A 14802-nucleotide genomic window follows, 5' to 3' on the forward strand; every position below is an offset into this window, starting at 1 on the left:
ATACATCCCTCAAAGCTGTTAGCACAAGGTTCTATTCAGGTTCTGACCTCACAAGCATTTTAAACTCATCCTCCAGCGTTAACCAGCTTTTGCAACTACAGACCAATGTTTCAGAGTTGACAAACAAGTACATTCCAGCTGCTATTAGATCACAACAAGTTCTGGTGTTGTAAGGATTCACACACCCAAGTCAAAAACACAAAATCAGAATTAAATGTATTCTTATCTGCACTGTCCTTTAGATATTGTTAAGACACTGAATCCAAAAGAGGGTTAAAAAAGAGCCTGGTATTAAGAAGAAAATCTTCTTGCAGAGAGACTGGTAAGCAAATTGTATTGAAATTCTTCAAAGGAGAAATTGGAGGCGATCTTGCCATAATGCATGAGTAACCATATTGGAAGAGATTTCCAATAGTCGGTCCTTTGTGCCTGCAGTTGCAGAGCAAGAATCAGTGCCCAAATCTTTGAATCTTTAACCTGGAAGCTACAGCTAGAGAATGGCTGTCACTCCCTTTTCCTGCCCATGAGGACTGCTTGCAGGAGTCTCCACTCTACCATACCCAGAGTACCAAAGGGTGGGGAAAGACACAAAACCTTTGGAGCAGAAATTCCTTTTCCTATTCTGGCAATCCAGATGCACAAGCTAGAGACTACAACAGCTACATTTCCTTGGTGAGTCTCCTCTGTGGATCTGGAACCCACAGTTCACTGTTCACATCACCAGTATAAGGTAAGGGGAGATTTGTTGGTTACAGGTCCAGAAGACCCCACTTCTGCATAGTGAAAGATCTAGAGTTAGGCAGCTGGGAATCACATACCCCTGCAATCACATTCATTACTACTTGGAAACTTGCACTTTATATCTGGCATAGATACACTTTCTGTTTGTTTTTAACATATCATATAAGAGAAATAAGTATTTTTAACTGAGCAGTATCACTTCCTTAGGGAAGGCTTTTGACATTCCTTCCAGCCAAGAAAGAGGTGAACTTTTGAACCAGGACATCAAATTATTCAGAGGATTGTCAACAAAACTACTCATTCATGTTGCCTGATGAAGCCTAATACAGGCAAGTTTTGTTGCAATGACCCATTATGAGTAATCACAAGACTCATATGGTGTTTCTGTGGTCTCTCTAGCATCAATAATAACTGCAAAATTCTGTGTGCTACCACTACCGAAGCCTCAATAATATAAAAATATCTTTGAAGCTTTAGAAAATTTAAAATTTCTGCTTTGGCCAGTTTTTTAATGTCTTTTTTTAATCACCATAAAAGAGCCAGAATTAAAGGTAGAGTTTTGAAACACCAGGAGCAGGGGAGACAAGGACCCATGCTACTTTGTTCTCTAGTATGGATGTATAATCCACGTGTACCTGAAAAATTACCAGTTTGCATGGGTGTGTTTTTTTAGGATGCCTTACTCCTTTCCCTCTGTTTTCTTAGTTTATTTTAAACCACAGCTTTCAACTTATGGGTATGACCTTTATGCAAAGCCAACAAAAACTCTTTAAAAACATTGCATTACAAAAGAGTAAACTTCATGACTTCTGCCTAGCAAAAAAAAAAAAAACAAAAAAAAAACCCCACGAAAAATTGTATGGAGACACTAGCACACGGACAGAAAACAAATCTACTGCAGTCAATAACTTCTCAGAGAGGAACCAAATATGGAAAAATGCTTACCTGAACAAACAGTGAGCTGCTTAATGAAGTGGATCATAGATTGATTTGTTTGGTAGAACGGAAATTTTAACCTCAGATTTGGGCATTTCATATAAAATATTGGTCATCATATAAAATATCAGTTGCGATCACAGGCCAGTCTAGTATTAATTATTCTCCCTGCCACAAATAAACTGTTCTCATATACCTGATTTTCTACCAAAGAATCAAAGTCAGGAAAAGCTGAGTAAATATCATCTTTTTAGCCTAGCCCCAAACCAAATTTCTTCTGCTGTGTCATGCAACTTTTCATGCAACTCTTGATTGTTACATGAAATCAAGTGCAAAGTCTCACTTTGTTGCATACAAACAACATATCAAACAGTTGGGCACACCCAAATTGCCACTTTTGTGCACAGCAATTGCTGATTTCTAAGCTAGAGCTGTTGGTGCCAGTCCAGGGGCCAAACAAGGGATAGAGAGGGTGGAAGTGTCACCATTTCACATTCCATACTTGTGAATCTCTGAGAATCTGTTCTGTGTTTCTGAACTGGGTATTTGCTAGACAGCACTACCAACACACTTGTACAAGAATAATTCTGCATTTAGGAATAAAAATGAAGATTTCATGGAATAAGACACAAACTAACTTTAAAACTCTTTATTTTTAAAATCAAAGAAACAGGAGTCTAATTTTCATACTTTAAGACCAGTGTCAAGCTGGCTCTCAATGACAAGGTACAAATGGCACTCAGTGCTGATCTAAGATTTTTCTACTATGAAATCAGAAAGAATTTATTTAATTTACTTTGCTGCTCACAAAATACTTAGGATAAAGATCACAGGGAAAATTAGTCCAGCCTTCAGGGATGAGTAATGATCTTATGAACAACTGATGACATAAGAGGAGCATGGAGTATGCTAAATTTTTACAATTCATTTACAAAGTCTCTTTTGCAATCCTGGATTGATTAAGTACCAGGATTTGCACTGTTCCAAAATCTTTCTCCACTTGCTTAGGCTATATTTGACTTGTTGACCTATTTCAGGAAGAAAAAACTCATCACAATATCTTCAATTTTCATTTAGGATAAGCTTAAAAATTTTGTTCTTTTCTCTGTGTGAAGGCATGGATAACCTTGGACTGAAGTTTGAATTTGCAACACCTGGATCCTTTTTGTAATGCAGAATTGTAAATCAGAGTAGTAACTATTTCCCAAAAAGCACCATCATCCCACTATTCAGTTGCCTGTTCACAATTCTGCCTTCTGAAAGAGGCCTGCCTCTGTGTATAAGAAGAGAATGTCACCGTAAATATAACGGGCATACTTTAGTCCAGACATTGTACCAAATAAGCTATTTAATTAGATATTGAGAAAAGAAATAGGTATAATTTTATACGGTCCCAGAAACTGCTAGCATTTAAGACAAAGCTCTTCAGACTGGTTTGCCTTAAAACTGCACAGCAAGTCTTAATCCTGACCCAGCTAAAACCAGTGGTTGTTGTACCAGTTTTAATAGGATTGGGAAAAGAGCTGGAAATCACACGTCCATATTAAAAATATGGGACTGTGTGTATTAATTAGAAGCAGAAAGTAAAAAAAAAACACTTCACTGACAGGATGCCCTTGTTTATACAGACAACCTTACTTGGTTTCAAATTCAAAGTATCTTTAACCCTGAAGCTACACTGGTTCTCAGCAGAGATCACGTTGTTTCTCATGTGCATACAAAGCATGGCTCATGCCAGAGAACTGCCCACTGTGTGGAGAAGCCCAGAGGCAAAGAACTTGGATGTTGTCTATGTGAACACGGCCAGCAAGCTTGTGAACAGCACAGCAACTCCGTTCAGACAGCCTGTCCTAGCATCTCACCCCTGTTCCTTGTACAAAACATCTTCAAGGAAAGGGTCACTTCTCAGTGCTGTCCACACCCACAAACAGCTGTAGAAAAGGAAAGCCAGTACAGCAATTGGCCACAATAAACTCTCAAGAGAGATTCTGTATCCCACAATTTGCCTGGATAATCCCAGCCACGTAGTTTGCCTCCCATGAAAACTGTTTGACCTCAGATTTCTTTCTTGGAACATGTTACTAAATTTTTTTTTTGCCATATCCCTCCCTTGGGCATTCAGTGTAATAGCTCTGTTTACTAGAGCTTCAGCTATTGTAATGTAATATGAGGGTGTCAAAAATGCACTGCTATTTCAGGCTTACAAATTTACATCAATGGCATAGTCAATGGCATATCATTATAATTTTATATTATAAAGGTAATATAAAAACTTCAAAGGAATCTTACCAGACACTAAAACTCTCCTAGAAAGACCTCACAAGTAGCCAGAGATTTTCAGAGAAGATTCCTTTACAGTGGAGTCTCTGTTTTATATTTGGAAGTGTCACATTTTGAGCAGTGTCAAATCTTTTGGACTTCCATCCAAGAAAACCACACATATATATTGATGTAGAAGCACCTATTCCCAGCAAATAATTATAACATGGCAGCAAAGTATTGTAGCATTTTTATCTTTAGTCTTATAAAAAGATACCCAACTATCAGCACAGCACATAATAACAATATTTCAACACTTCTTTGATTTTTATGATGCAGAATCATGAAACTCACACAAAACATTTAGCTAAGAGTCCTTGGACAATAGCTGAATCCTAAGAAGACTCCCAGAAGAGTCCCTATGACTCAATTTTATTATTATCTCAAGTAATCATACATAGCCAAAGAAGATAAATCTTACAGCATATCATTTTATAACACCAAATCCTATGGTCATATATCACACATTGAGAATAGTGCAAACACCACTTTAAAGCTGCTCTGCAGGGGCTATTCTTCATTATGAAAGCCATTAGCATGAAATCAAGATTATATAGTTGGGAATTTTCTTCCTGAAAACTGCATTATTTTGTATAGTCTCAAAGTCCATCATTCATCTCCAGATGGCCATTATTCAATGGCAAAACTGTAAGGGGTAAGCAGGAGAAGCAGCAGGTCTACATTGCTATTTAACAGTATTTATATTAGTATTTATAATAGTATTTATTATTTTAAAACATCAGAAAATGAATAGATTTTTGATAGCTATTAAAAGATGTACATTCCAAGTTGTGTGTGAGCAATTCACGTGCACAGGAGTTCACAGTATCAACATGGGATTGGCTGTTAGAAGCTATAAGTGAATCATTCTGATGGAAAACAAAATAAAATAACATGATCTCTGCCAGCCAGTTCTTGGAAAATAAACCACACGTGCATAACTTGTGAAACAAGTAGGCAGAGTTTCCATTCAATCAGCTTGTCTGAAACATCTATGATTTCTGTTTTGTTCTCAACAAATGTGCTAGTGTGTACAAAGGCTACAGAAAAACCAAGTGGCTGCTGGGAGGTTAGGGTCATGCTGCTGGAACTCTATCTCAGGCAAATATCTAGTCAAAACCATAAATGGTTCACAGTATTCTGGGAAGCCGGTAGTAATACAGACCTAAAATACCAGAACTTGTCCCACAAGGATGAATTTTAATCATATTAACAAATCCAGGCATGCTTTGAATCTGCTTTGAGCCTGCTAGACTATGACTACCAGGAATAAAGAAACACCAGATACATTTGCAACTTGCTGCTCTGCACTCAGGATTGTCAGCATATGACCTATATCCAACCAAAACAAGGAAAAATACTCTCTTAATATTTCCAGTGGAATACTCTGGTACATTGCTCTTTTTTCTTTCTCCCTCTCACTTCATTTTGAAAAGGAGTTTATCACTGCAGCTACTACTCATTGCAAAGATACTGGAGTGTTTTCCAGACAACCAAGAACTGAGATAGAATGTTTGTCCCTCCCAACATGCAGAATCTCAAAAAATATTGGGTTATTTTTAAGTTAAAACTTGAAAAACATGTGAATTTTAATCTTTGCAGTATCAGCCTTTATTTAATGTGTAAATTTAAGAAAACAATAGCAGAGGAGGGGAAAGGAGAGCAGTACAGCATTTTGTGAAACTGTCCACATTATGATACAATACAGCTTACTATAATGCAACAAATCAGTTGGGATCTTATCTGGAGCATTTGCTTTATCTGTTCACCTTTTAAATCGTTGTTATTACAACCTCTTTGCTTTCAACGCTCATTAATCAGGAGGGCTTTTGTTATCTGAAGGCTAAGTAAACAGGAGGGAAAACTAGCAACCCAAGCTATTGTATGACACTGGACAATGTCCTACTGCCACCTTGTGTTGAGCAAAAAGCATGAATAGCTCATATCTCTTAGATATTTAAACAACAAAAATCAACATGTACAGAAAATAAGCAAGGACAAAAACTTTCAGGAAGGTGTGTGTATGTGTATACATGTCATATCTGGCAAATGCTTTAAGAGTTCACATGGAGAGGAAAATTACTATTTTCATTTCAAATTTGTCCTCACCAGCAAGCAGCAAATTTTACAATTACACCACAAAAAATGGGATTTCTTGAGAAGCCAGAATCTTATCCTATTCTTGGGCTACCAATCAAGCATTGCAAATGCAATGAAAAATTCCTACAGTGCTGTTACTTCTAAGAGATTGGAATAAATCCACTCACTGCAGAAAACTTTCCCACTCACTGAATAAATTGTATACAATTTCAGGATTGGTCTTGTGCTTGAACAATGGACAAAATCAATGCTTAGAGAAAATCTGTCCTCTTGTAGCTCCAGAGACATTAGCTTTCCTCGTGAAGCAATCACTGCACAGCAGCACGCACACAGGCCAAGATAAGAGACAGCAAACTCTTCTGCAGCAAATATTTGACCTTGCAGAATGATGTTAAAAGAAAATAGTTAATCAGGATATATTAGAGATGCTACCATTACAAAATGTTTGCTCTCTATTCCTCATTACTAGATAATGTTGACCCTACTGTGATGGTTCACTGAACAACATTCTTTATGTTTTAACCTGTAGCTTTGAACTTTCAGCTTCTGGTCTGCAGATCCCTCAAAGTCCTGTGAGCTATTTCCAAGGTGCCCACAAAACCAGATTTTTTTAAGAATATATTTTTAAGAAAGCATGCACATTTTGTAATTAACTGTACATTCAAAGTTTTCAAAAGGTTTTATTTCTCCATGGGCCAAAATTTAAAGGTCCATAAACTGAAGCAGGCAGGAAAGCACTGAATTAAGGCTCAGACTTCATCTCAAAACTCTGGGCACCACTCAAATCAAAGCTTTTTTTTTAGGACACCACATAATTTTACCTTTGGACCTGTTGAAATCAGTAAAATGTTACTATCAACTGCTTAGTATGGTGCCAAGTTATCAACTTCTTGAGGCTTTTCAAGGTTCCCATGTTATCATGGCCTTGGATTTCTATAATATAGTAGATAGCATGATCATCAGACAAGCCTTCGGTAAATTAGAAAGCATCCTGGGGTGGTAATACTGATTGGTGAGGAGTGGTTCCATTAATTCCATCATAATCAATCAGTTCATATGAGCATTACAAAATGGTGGTGGACTAAAGCTGTGCCAGTTCCACCTCCCAGCAAGTCAGTGTCTGCAGTCCCTGTATTCCCAGCACAAAAGAATGGAAGCTGTAGAGTTTCATCTAGTATGATAAATGGATGAACTAGTTACTTAACTCCATGAGCATGGTAGACTCTTTTGAGACATTTATGATGGTTGCTACCCAAAGTCATAAAAATGAGCTGGATTAATGTACTTGGCAGAGCCACGATGCTGTCTCTCAAGGCTCCACTGACTTCAGTCACTGCAGCCTGTCCTCAAGGTATTATGTGCAGGGTTTGTCAAAGTGCTGCTGCAGCAACTAAAAAAAAGGGTTAAATCAAACAATAATAAATATGTATACTATGAATTATCACTTTGGTTTTGAGGTCTTTAACAACTTTCCAAAAACATATTAACACTTTGCTCATTATAAAAAAAAAATTATCTTCTACTATTATATCTAACAAGGAAAATCTGTGCTTTAGGCAGTCATGGGAACATGCTAAGATTTCTGCTGGACAAGGGGAGGTGGAAAGGCAGCTCTTCTCTTACTCCTGCTGTATTTGTTACTGGCCTTTCCTTATTGTTCCCATCTGATTTTATCCTCTCCTTTTGTTACAAAAACAAAAAGCAAGACATATGCATTTTTAAGCCCAAAAAGTGCTAGGTTCACCTAAGTCTGATATCCCCCTTGTATATAAGCAAGAAAGATAACAGCCATAGAGAGATTATCAGACTTTGTTTCCATTCTGCCACTCTAAGCCTCAGTTGATTTCAGCACTCCTAAATTTGTAAAAAGGTATCATGTTTGTTTGAATCTCTCCTAGTCTGAAGAGCCCACTACATGTATATATTCACAGAAATGCTCAATGGCCTCATTCTAGATCCTGAAAAAAAAACTGCTATGGAAGACATACCAGGAAGACATTAGAGATATATTCATTTAAATGTCCTTAAGTGTAAAGGAGAAGTAACTGAGGTGGTCTCCTCAGTGGCAGCACTATCAAGCTAGCAGTACTCATCCCGATGCCAGGCAGGACATGGCATAATACAATGCACTAAAAACTTAAAACTGAAGATGTTGCAGGGAGAAAACACACCCATACCCACAGGTGAAATGCCCATCAATATCAAGGTGGTGCAGTATGGATTTGGATTATAAATCCATGAGAAATCTAACTGCTGTCATCTAACCCCAGCAAACCCTTGGCTGTGCCACAGCCATGAGGGTGTTCAGATGGAAAACCCTGTCTGGAAGGTCTGGCATAGAAGCTATGCCTTTGGAGGTCTTTCAATCAGACTATTGTGATGCTAGCCATCACTAAAACTTCTAGTGGACTAGTATTTTATCCTACTTCAGTCTGTAAACCCAGAAGAAGTCTATAGGACAAGGGGGAATGGTTTAAAACTGAAAGACGGTAGGGTTAGATTGGCGACTAAGAATAAATTCTTTAGTGTGAGGGTGGTGAGGTACTGGAAAATGTTGCCCAAAGAAGCTGTGAATGCCCCATTCCTGGGAGGGTTCTAGGCCAGGCTGGATGGGACCCTGAGCAGCCTGGTCTAGTGGAAGGTGTCCCTGCCTATAGGCAAGGGGTTGAAACTAGATGATCATTAAGGTCCCTGCCAATTCAGACAATTATGCTATAACCAGCCATTCACTTAATTACAGGAATGATGTTCAGCTGCTTTTCCTTACAAGAGTTAGAAGTATTTAGTTGTTAAATTCTTAATCCTTTATTTAGGGTTTGGGAATTATATAGTTCTATATTGTTTGAACTTGCCAGTGAAAGAAAACACAAGAGAAAATGTATGGTCACAGAGCAGCCCATTGTGCCTGTTTAGATTCACCCACACCATCATGGACAATGGCTGCTCAGCTGCCAGTATTTAACAATAAACAAACATCAACAAACAAAAGTGTTTGACAATATATTTAACTACTATTAGGACAGCAGTTGGCTTCTTGTTTTACATAACACTGAGAAAGAACTTGTTCAGGAAGGACAGTCAGTATTTCAAGCAGAGGTTCTATGCAAGTACATCATTCATGAAAAGAGTCCTGCATCTGGGACAGAAGATGAAAGGGTGCTAAACAACCAGCAGGATGCAAAATGACAGCTGTTTAAATCACATTTCCAACTGCTGCGGTCAAGGTTTGATATCTCTGGGGAACAAGCAGGCAGTCATAGAAGGGTGGGACATAGAAAAACAGAAAAGATCAGCATATTATTATTTCTATTGTGATCAGACTGTCTGTTCCTGTCCTGTAACAGCTAATTACTGACTGTCAGCCCAGTTCAAATATCTGGTTATCCAGACCCTGTTTTTCTCTCTAAAGCTTTAGCAAATTTTAACATGTTTAAAATAGCATTTCCCTCTGGCTTACCAAGATAAACCAAGGTATAAACAGCCCCCTTGGATCTGGTACATCCTCTGCTGAGTAGTGTGCCAAATTCCCCTATTGTCCCAGGCACCTTACTTGCCCCCAGACCCCCTAACCACTGATTTGCTGAAAAAAAGTATCTGGTGAAGTAAATGTCCTGTCTTTTGAGAAGAAGCATTCCCTATTCTGTCCAGGAACAAGAATAAAGCTTCTGGAGAGTATCTTACCACCAAATACTGGGGGGAGGATTTGCAGCAATGAAGGATGGTACTTCTGGCTCTGATACTCCTCTGCATGCCACCTCCATCCACGACAAAGCAAATCTCTCATCTGCACCATCCCATCTGTGAATGCTCCCAGCCCTTGGCTGCATTTTTATACTGCTTGCATCAACCAGACCTCCACAATTCTCTCTAGTGAAAGTAACTACAACCCACTCCCTCTAAATCTGTCTCTCTGACAGGAGGAAGCTGGAAATACACCTGGCAAACCAAGTAATTGAGATCAAAACCAGTCTTCTAGGAAAACACGGAGTCCTATGTGGCAATGGGAAAGGATGACGAGAAGGGAGGTAGGGTACACTGACCCACCTCGGAATTCCTGGAATTGCCCCAGACATGCTTTACAAGTTCCCCATTGAACCAAACACCTGCCTTCACATGAAACATTGATTAATTTCTCATCCAACTTGTTATTCTGAGCACACAGGATACCTCATAGACAGGCAAAATCTTTAATTTCACTTTGTACTGTCAGCAGCTGGACAGCAGAAAGAATTGTGCCAATTAAAGTTTTCATCCAAATTTCAGTAAGGTTCTTCTACACTGCTTCAAAAAGTTTTATTTGGCTGTTTATTCCTGGTAGTTTACAGTGAAACCAGTTACCAAAATGTAAAATCTGGCTGCAGTATCACATGCAGAAATTGTGGTAAACAACATATTAAGTCTGACAAGGTGTTTGGTGAGAAGTCACAGGGTACTGGATGAGGCTATCCATTTTTCTGCAGCTTACACAGAACTATCATATCAGAGGAAAAGTGTGTCTTTACAGAGCCCTGTAAGCCTGCTCTTATGTCCACCCTGCCCTCACTCCAACAGAGACTCTGACAATAAGAAAACTCAGAAAAAAAGAGAAAATTAGTAGATGGCTGAAAGATGGATTTTCCTGCAGTCACTTTTTTCAGAACATGGATGATTACTACAGCTACTGCTACTATCTGTTTCTTAGTTCCCAGTCTACCTGTAAGTGTTTTCTTCCCACAGCCTTCTCACTGCCATACAAACCAGCTCAGCTACCTCCCGCTACCCCCTCCCAGGTGCTGCTGCATACACCAGTCCTCTCTGCTCCTCAAATAGGCTTCTCTTCAGACCTAGCTATGAGGAACCAAGGAGAGCAGAAAGCTTGTGTCTGACACCACTATATCCTAGAAAGCCCCTTCCCCATGCCAGGGCTTATAACACATCATGAATCTCATGAAAATCCCTGAAAATCCCATCCACTCTGATCTGACTAGAACAAGAAGAGAAGGAAACAGCACAGCTGGGATGGGTTTAGATTGTATAGATAGAAAGCAGAGCTAGAAATCACATCACATACTGGGACACTACAACTGTTGATTAAAACATAGCAGCCGTTCTGCTTCATTCTTTAGTCATGAAACAGTATAAGGCTGCAAGTAAAGCAGAAGTTTGTGCTGGATCCAAAACTCATTTTAAAAGTGAGGCATACCTGTCCCTTCATCTGTAAATCCATAAGAAGACAGTTATCCCTTCTGTCTCTGGAAGTTAACTTCCATATCCCTGAGATGATCCTTTGGTCCCCCTGAGAACTGTCCTTTTCTGGAATTTTCTCTTCTCTTTTTTTTTTCCCTTCCATAGGCACATATACACTCAAAATGTTTCTGCTATAGTTACCCGAGTCTTGTAGCACAGGTTATGGGAGAGCTTATCAGAGAAACAGGAAAGATAAGAGACTCAGCTTAGAGGACCTTATGCAGCCTGCCAAAAACGAATGTAACAGATAGCAGGAGGTGTTGGCAATGGCTGCAAGACTTGAGAGACTGTCACAGGTGGACATTACCTGTAAATCTCAAGTGGTCCCAGCTGTAGGCCAGCTCTGAAATCTCAACTACTGGTCTCCATTTGAGGCAGGACTTCATGGTTTATACGACATTCAACTTGGATTTCATATTTCTAGGAAAAAGCAATGTGTTAAATTGCAGTATCCAGACATATTTTTTATACTTCTTTGCATGAGCATTTAGTCTCTATTCCAGATCTGAGATCCCCTTACAGAGCTCTTCATGGATCTTGAGATGATGGAGATATGGCTTTTAATTTACCAGAGTCCTCTTAGTCATCATTTGACAGCATTCTTATAATTTGATAACCACAAATTTGCCACTGGCTACAGACATATTGGTGAGAAATAGTGAACACATACATTAGTTTATATCTGTGTGAGGTCATTACATCTGATAGATTCTGTTTGAGGGACTTCAGGCATCCATATAATCAGCCTGTGAGATAATGCACAGGAAAAAGCAGCAGCACAATGACACAGCCAGACTGAACTGTGGCATTTCCTGGTGTTTAGTAGTTAATGTCAGCCTTTGTATTTTATTTCCCTTGGATTTATTGTTTGTTTGTGATTTTGTCTTGAGGATAACCTTTCAAAAGCCTAATCCCTTCTGCTTTGAAGCTATGCTGCTTAGACAATAATTATACAGACACCATGAAATGTTGTTGGTGTTTGACTCTACATTAGGCCAATTCTATCACTTTATTCTACTCCCCTGTAACAGAGCTACCTTTAAAGTAATATATAAGTGAATTGTGAATAGCATCTTTCATTACTCCCAGGACTAGCATATTTTTTTAATTATATGCTATCTAGTTTGTAATTGGCTTTGGGTTCAGGGAGCTTGGTTTATACTATGCAAGCATAGACTATTTCTTTCCAATAGAAGCTTTTTTTTCCCTTAGTTACATGTTTTCCAAAGGCTCGTCATTTTATCAGCTAAAATCAATTTGCAAAACAATACAATGCCCTGCAGTCCAGGAAGGGCTATTTCTATATCAGTTCCAATCTTTAATTTTTAGCTTTTCTTTTTCTTGAAAATGAGGTACCTTTTCTACTGTAAATTTGGGGTCTTTACTCCATCCAGTATGACTAGCTGAGCAAATGTTCCTAAATCCTTTCAAAGGCAATTGTCTTTCCATGGAAAACTTCATAGCATTTTAGAAAGATTTTCTATTAATAGCAACTAATAGGGAGTAGTTTTGGCTCCAATTTGTTTTTCTCCTATAGATCATATTTTCATTTGCTTAATCTCCCCAGCTAAGAGCTAGATTTTTTCCTCTTTGGGGAAGGGATGGCTTTGCTTGCTGACTGACCCCTTTCCCCTGAGAGTGTACTTCTTGGGAGTACACTCACTACTTCAGTGTGCCCAGGTCTGTCCTGAGGGATAGGAAAGGACACCTTCGAACACTGTAAAATCTGCAGACATTTTCACATTTAATCAGGCAACAAGGTCTGTTCCATTTCATCTGGTCCTGAAACTTAGATCACCTTGAGAGCAGCATAAGGAGTCAAAAGAAAACAAAAATGATACCACAAACGCACACACAACCCCACCCAAAAAAAAAAAAAAAAAGATAAATTCTTGCATTTCTAAAAGTGCTTCTTAAAGCAAATATATTTGGAGTATCAACTTTAAGACAAGGTGAGCACATCACTTCTTCCTAGAAACAAAACTGCATAAATACTAATGTAACACTGCCATGCTTTTGTAAATAAAGTCATTGAGTTTGTTTTCTCATTTCTTTCTCTCAGAATAATACTCCCTCAATCAACAGTCAACATCCAGTGCTATGCAAAATCAAAGGCACTTACACCAGTTTAGGGATATCTTGATTTGGTCTGTGGATGTGTTTTGACAAAAAACCCTTTACTGCAAAGGTTGTCTGCATTTTCAAGCAAACATTTTCAAGTTCACTAATCCCTCTTAAAATGTGCCCTAATTACACATGAGAGTCTAACATTTGCAGACATTAGTGCTTCCTCACATGTTATCTACCAAATAAACTATCTTTTCCCAGGTTTCACTTTCAATTCATACAACCAAAAAGTGCCTTAATCAATTCTGGTGTTTTCCAATCAGTTCTACAATACAACAAAACAATGAATTATAAATGTTTGGATGAATTCTCAAATATTCTGGTACTAACATCTTTGTTCAAAATTACTTAACCAGTTAGCTCACCTGTTAAAAATAAAAACTAATCATAAACAATATAAACAAGGGATAGACAACTATTAGACTTCCATGAAAGATGAACAATGCATAGTTAGATCCAGCTGAATTAATCAAGACAAGAGGGAAAAAAAAAAGAGACTGTTGGAGGAGTGGAAACATTTTATCTGTTCTTGCAAACTATTATATGCTTGCATGAGATCTGTCTTCCCAAATTTTCTCAATGTGAAAAGTCCAGAAATATAAAAGACAGGAAATTTAATCCAAGGATCATGTTACCTTTGTTTAGAGGCATTGATCCTGAAGCCACTAGAAAACAAATCCCCTAGAAACAAATCTACAAGAAAAAGCTTGTTCCCTACACCAGCGTTCAGTAAGGCTTTAAGAGAGAAAACGCTGCTGTTAAGACTAGCCATCAATTAATCAAGGGCTTGTTGAAAATTTGATTTAAAAGGATGCGACATACTCAATTTGCTATCTTGGTAAGTTAGATCATGTAATTTTTCTGCATGTGTGTGGTGTATTTCTGCACTTTTTTTAGCAGTGTGTTTTCTTTACAAATATTTTGCTGCTGAGAAATTCTGTTCACAAAAGGAACACAGAAATACCCAAAAAAAAATATTTAAATTTTTACTTCCTTAAAAAAAAAAGCTTACTAAAGTGCAAAGCAAAAAATGGTCCTATTTTTAATATAAAACCTCCATGAAAGAGGTCTTTAAACTTTTCTACCTGTGGAATAGATGACTATTTGCATGAATATCTGGAAACCACATACCAAGTTGCAAAATTCCACCTGAAGAATAGAGGATTACCAAGAAAATATAATAAAAATATTTTTTTAAAAAACCAATGAGAATGACTGGCCAAACAACAGTCAGTGAGATGCAATTACACACCACAAAATAAGTCTTGAAGTATTAAAAAAACAGTAACAGTAAATCTCAGAGCAATACTATGCAATATCTTCATTTAAAAGGGGAAAACAATAGTATTTTCT

At 38.0% G+C, this 14802-nt stretch overlaps 1 long non-coding RNA gene across 6 annotated transcripts in view; it reads right to left on the bottom strand.

The window, feature by feature from the left end:
• The window catches only part of LOC144246327 (uncharacterized), a 153977-nt gene that overhangs the window by 124180 nt on the left and 14995 nt on the right, over window positions 1–14802 (bottom strand). The window contains exon 2 of one of the 6 annotated variants that reach the window (XR_013340025.1): window positions 11630–11742. The exons of the other annotated variants lie outside the window; for them this stretch is intronic. This is a non-coding gene — a long non-coding RNA (uncharacterized LOC144246327). The remainder of the gene's footprint in view (window positions 1–11629; window positions 11743–14802) is intronic. 6 annotated transcript variants of the gene reach the window in all.

The sequence above is a fragment of the Lonchura striata genome, chromosome 5 (assembly GCF_046129695.1).
Source record: "Lonchura striata isolate bLonStr1 chromosome 5, bLonStr1.mat, whole genome shotgun sequence".
Lineage (NCBI taxonomy): Eukaryota > Metazoa > Chordata > Aves > Passeriformes > Estrildidae > Lonchura > Lonchura striata.